This window comes from Bubalus bubalis, chromosome 8 (assembly GCF_019923935.1).
Source record: "Bubalus bubalis isolate 160015118507 breed Murrah chromosome 8, NDDB_SH_1, whole genome shotgun sequence".
NCBI lineage: Eukaryota > Metazoa > Chordata > Mammalia > Artiodactyla > Bovidae > Bubalus > Bubalus bubalis.
The window spans coordinates 24,158,688-24,164,687 of NC_059164.1; the positions used below are offsets into that span (position 1 = coordinate 24,158,688).

The 6,000-nt window shown below is 36.8% G+C and overlaps 1 long non-coding RNA gene across 6 annotated transcripts in view; it reads left to right on the top strand.

Annotated features, from left to right (window-relative positions):
- LOC112586455 overlaps positions 1–5,779 on the top strand; it is a 196,324-nt gene extending 190,545 nt beyond the window's left edge. For all 6 annotated transcript variants that reach the window (XR_006641305.1, XR_006641304.1, XR_006552673.2 and 3 more), the window contains 2 exons: positions 4,749–4,897; positions 5,641–5,779. This is a non-coding gene — a long non-coding RNA (uncharacterized LOC112586455). The remainder of the gene's footprint in view (positions 1–4,748; positions 4,898–5,640) is intronic.
- The last annotated feature ends 221 nt before the right edge of the window (positions 5,780–6,000 follow it).

Below are 6,000 nucleotides of genomic sequence, written 5' to 3' on the forward strand. Positions count from 1 at the left end.
ACCTTGTTTTTTTCCCCACAATTCTTATTATCTGTCTGCTGACTTTGTTAGTGTAGTGGACATTTGTCATGTCTGTGTCTGTTCTAAGATCTACTGAACACTCTTTCTGTATGTGAATAATTTTCTACTCATGAGTTCTGTCTCCTAAACTAGAAAGCAGAAACTCACTTTCACAGGTTCCCTTGCAGCTAGTGTACAAGAACATGCTCCTATCAAATTCACCTGCACATAGCTCTAAGGTGGAAATGATGAAAGCAAGACAGTGAACCGTGCTTTCAGTGTTCTACAGAGGCAGCAGAGGTATCTTCTCAAAAGTAGTTCCTCAGTAGAGTTTGGACATTTTTCCTACAAAATTGATTTTCTGAACATGTTGTTTCCAACCAAGAACCCTAACTTATAGTGATATCAGTGTGTATACAAAAGTTATAATTTTAATGTCAAATGTATCTTTATTTATTTTTTCTGGGCTTCTGTAATGTTATACAATTTCCCCTTAATCCCTATATTATATAAGTAGCCTTGATGATTTTCTTCTATTTTTTAAATTTTAAATCAATAGGGAACTACTAAACATACATGTACACATATATTTATATTCATATTTTTGTTTTTGAATATTCATAAACAATTGTTGTTTAGTGGCTAAGTCATGTTCGACTCTTTGTGACCCTACCGGGCTCCGCTGTCCATGGAATTCTCCAGGCAAGAATACTGGAGTAGCTTGCCATTTCCTTCTCCAGGGGATCTTCCCCACCCAGAGACTGAACCCATGTCTCCTGCTGAGTTACCAGGGAAGCCCAATTTATAAATAATATACTGTGTGGATGATAACAAACTGGAAAATTCTTAAAGAGATGAGAATACCAGGCCACCTGACCTGCCTCTTGAGAAACCTATATGCAGGTCAGGAAGCAACAGTTAGAACTGGACATGGAACAACAGACTGGTTCCAAATAGGAAAAGGAGTACATCAAGTCTGTATATTGTCACCCTGCTTATTTAATTTATATGCAGAGTACATCATGAGAAGTGCTGGACTGGATGAAGCACAAGTTGGAATAAAGATTGCTGGGAGAAATATTAATAACGTCAGATATGCAGATGACAACATCCTTATGGCAGAAAGTGAAGAAGAACTAAAGAGCCTCTTGATGAAAGTGAAAGAGGAGAGTGAAAAAGTTGGCTTAAAACTCAACATTCAGAAAACTAAGATTATGGCATCTGGCCCCATCACTTCATGGCAAAGAGATGGGGAAACAGTGACTGACTTTATTTTTGGGGGCTCCAAAATCACTGCAGATGGTGACTGCAGCCATGAAATTAAAAGACCCTTGCTCCTTGGAAGAAATATTATAACCAACCTAGACAGCATATTAAGAAGCAGAGACATTATTTTGCCAACAAAGGTCTATCTGGTCAAAGCTATGGTTTTTCCAGTAGTCATGTATGGATGTGACAGTTAGACTATAAAGAAAGCTGAGCTGAAGAATTGATGCTTTTGAACTGTGGTGTTGGAGAAGACTCTTGAGAGTCCTTTGGACTGCAAGGAGATCAAACCGGTCCATCCTAGAGGAAATCAGTCCTGAATATTCATTAGAAGGACTGATGCTGAAGCTGAAACTCCAATACTCTGGCCACCTGATGCGAAGAGCTGACTCATTTGAAAAGACCCTGATGCTGGGAAAGATTGAAGGCGGGAGGAGAAGGGGACAACCGAGGATGAGATGGTTGGATGGCATCACCGACTCAATGGACATGAGTCTGAGTAAACTCCAGGAGTTGGTGATGGACAGGGAGGCCTGGTGTACTGCAGTCCATGGAATCACAAATAGTCGGACATGACTGAGCTGAAGTATTATATGGAAAAAGAGAGAAATCTCTGCTATCCACAAAATATTTTACAAAGATGGAAACCTTCTATAATCTATACTACTCAATAAACACTAGCCCCACTTTAAAAAATATGACTGAAGCTGCTGAGAAACATAATTTTTAATTTAATTTAGATTAATTTCCATTTAAATGTAAATAACATCTGTGCCTGGTGGCTACAGCATTGAACAGCACATAATAGGGACCATTGGCATTTTTATTATATTAATTCTTCCACATATGAGTGGACCCAACTTAGTTTCCTCTGGTTAAACAGCTAATTGTCATCTCTATTTAATAAATAAGTCTTTCTTTTCCCAAAGAGTAGCTAATGTTACCATATATGAAAGTTTCATATACACACATTTATTTTCTAGATTCTCTATTTTTTATGGATCCATATGGCTAATACCATATTGATGTTATTATAGCGACTTTATAGTCTGATGTGTAAAGCATATTTCACAGCTTCTGATTCTCCTATATCTAACTTTTCTTGGCTGTTTCAGACTTATATTCTTCCAAGTGAAGTTTTATATCATTGTATCCAGTTCTAAAACCAACCTTGATGAAGTTCTATTTATTAGTGCCTCAAATTTATTGAATAATTTTGAAGAATTGGCATTTTTATTGTATTATTCCCATCCAAAATCACAGTATATTTTTCCATAGTTTAAATATTGTTTTATGTCTTTTAATAGTCTATGAATAAGATTCATAGATTTTTTAAATATATGTCCTTTGTTTTCTTTTTTTAAAGGTAGCTATGAAAATATTATGCTCTTTGTTATAAATTAGTATCTTTCCATTTTCATTGCCGTTGCTTACAGATAATATAAACAAAAGATTTTGGTCTTAAAATATTTATTTTGTTTTTATCTTAAATTCTCTTATCCATTATTTTTCATTGGTTCTGATTTTAACTAGAATCTGAATTTCTAGATTAATGTTGTCATTAGAAAAAAATCTATTTTCTAATATTTATACTAATATTTTTTTACTTAGCATTCCAAAGCAATAGCAGCAGTAGAAATTTACATCTAATTTTTCATATTAACTTCAATGAGAATTTTCTAACTTAATGATTAATTTTAGGTTTATTAATTCATATAATTCATAATGTACTGGTATTACCATATGACTTTTAAATAGATTGATGTAAGTCATTATACTGATGGACTTTGGGATATTACAACTATCTCTTATTTTACAAAGATCTCTGTATCTGTATTTATATAGGAGTTTGGGCTACATTTTTGTTTTTATATGCTAACTTCGTAAGGTTTCATATTAAGAATTTTTTCCAGTGGATTGTAGTAACTTAAATAACATAGGAATTATCTGTTTTTTATGAAGATTTGATGTAATCCAGCTGTGAAAATCTGTGGTCTTAGTGGCTTTTATTAATGGCAGATTTTTAACCTTCTCAATAACTTTTTTGATTATTTTCAAAAAACTTTTACGATGATTTTAGAAATTTAAATTTTTAGAAAAGCATCTATGTCACCTATGTCTAAGGTTTTCAGATCTGTTGCAAAGGACTGTCTTCACACATACTTTTTTTATTGTTTTATGACTATTTTAATCACACCTCTAATTACGTCTCATATGTCACTCCCATTCTTGCATATTTTGCTCCTTTCTATTCCCTTAACCAGGCTTCTTTTTCTTGCTTCTCAAATCTCACTTAACTTTCAGTATAGTTCAATAATTGTAGAAAAGGGATCTCTTAACTCCAAATAGTTATAATGGTATGCTATTACAAAACATTCGTCACTATGAATAATAAATTCTCTTGTTACCTTGAGTCTTCACATATAGCTCCATCAGAAAGTCTATTTCCATTCAGTAATAAAAGCTGAGTCCCCCTGTTACATGGGGGCCTATTATGTGGACGAGATGAGGCACAAACTGTATTTAGTAAATGGGTGAGGCAACTATTTGTTGGCAGCCATCAGAAGAGGAAGGGAGCAAAGAGAACAAGACGGTTTTTGTGTGACTAGGAGCTGGTATGGTAATCCCTGTGTGATGCAGACACAGAGCTAACTCTCAGACTATTTCTTAGGTTCTTCAGAAATCTCCATCTCTATGGAAGAGGTGGGCTGATTACCAATTTGGCTGGTTAATACTCCTATAGTCACGGAGAATGCTTCAGGGTCTGGGCCTCTTCAGTAAATCTCCCTTGAGATCACATTTCCCCTTCAGAGAGCCCTGAACCTACAGATGATCTCATGTAGGCTCTTTCTCAGGCATGGCCCATATATGGTATGGGTTGAATCATTCAGGTGTCTTTACTCTGAGAACATCTAAGCACAAGAATCCCTGCCTCCCCTCTCTTTAGGTTTCCCTAGTAGCTCGGTGGTAAAGAATCCACCTTCCACTGCAGAAGACGCAGGTTTGATCCCTGGGTGGGGAAAAGCCCCTGGAGAAGGAAATAGCAACCCATTCCAGTATTCATGCCTGGAGAATCCCATGGAGAAAAGAGCCTGGCGGGCTACAGTCCATGGGGTCACAAAGAGTCAGACACAACTTAGCAACTAAACAACAACCCCTCTCCTTGGCTTGTCTGTCAGCTGCCAGCTAGTTACTCATTTGTGACCTTTATATTTAACAAACTGAAGTCAGACCCTAGGCTCTTGTGTCTCCCTCAATCTGCCACAGACTTACATAAGATTCTCAATGTTCTCTTTAGATCTGAAATGAAGAACAAAGTAATCCCCACCCTTCTGCCTTTATACTCAGAAATTCACAGAACTGCTATTTCTGAATAATCACTTTACTAAATTATAACCATGGTCCAATCTCAGAAAAAATCAACCTAACTTAAGCAGTATTAAACATCAAAAGATTAATTGGTACTTACCAAATTTTTGCAGGGCAGGAGAGCTCTAAGTGGGCCTGAAGCACTGACTGCCAGAGCACCATTGCAGAAAGGACCGTCAGGCCTTGGCCACTTTTGCCACCATCAGGATACTTCAGTTGATGCTATGCACCAGTTTCTATTGCAGTTCCTGAGGATACAATGGTAAACAAAATCAGACAATAAATTCCCGAAATAATGAAATTTTACTTTTAGGGATAAAGTGGAAGGGGAGACAGGGAGCAAGCAAGGTGCATGTATAAAATATACATTTATGTTACATGCTGATGATTTGCCGTGCAGACAGATACCAGAGGCAGCATGCAATTTTAAGCAGGTTTTTACAATTGGAACATTTTTGGTTTTCTTAAAAGACTGACACATACAAATACACCTGAACACTTTTTGAATAATCCTTGATATTTTCTGCTCTTGGGATAATGCCCCAAGTCTCTCAGCCAGTAAATGGGGAGTGAGTATTCAAATTCAGGCCTGGGTGCCTCCAAAGCACATGCTCTTTCCACAACCCATTATTTTTTAATAGTAAAATATAAATGACTTCTAGATTTGCCATATCTCCATTCTTTTATTAATGTACATGTAATTAAGAATTGACATATATACACTACCATGTGTAAAACAGATAGCTCATGGGAAGCTGCTTGTATGCACAGCTTGGTATTCTGGGATGACCTAGAGGGAAGGGATGGGGGTAAGGTGGGATGGAGGTTGGGGTGGGAGGCAGGCTCAAGAGGGAGGGTGTGTAGATATACATATAACTGATTTGCTTCACTGTACAGCAGAAACATAACATTGCAAAGCAATTACACTTAATAAAAAAATTAAATTATTTAGAGAAGTCATTGAATCTAAATAGATTAAAGCAAATGTCTTTGTGTCTTTTCTAGTCATAAGGCCATTCCTGGAAAGTTCTGAACAGCTTCCTCAATGCCTAGTTATTGCTCAATCTGAAAACATGGTGTCTTGAGTTCTGCCTTGGAAGAGGCTAAGCAAGATGGCTGCAGACGGCTGGTGAGGTGTGTCTGGTGTTATCTGTACATTCTCCCAGAACAGCTCTAGTTCTGCCAATTTATATATTGAAATGCTCAGGAGTAATCACCATTCTTAACAGACTGGATCTTGTCCAGGCCCAGATTCTTGGACTTCTCTGAATCTCACATGATGGCCCCAGAATCAAATTCTATTAACTGCTAAGGACCACCCAGGAGTAACCTTTAAACTGGATGTAGACATATCAAATTTCCCAG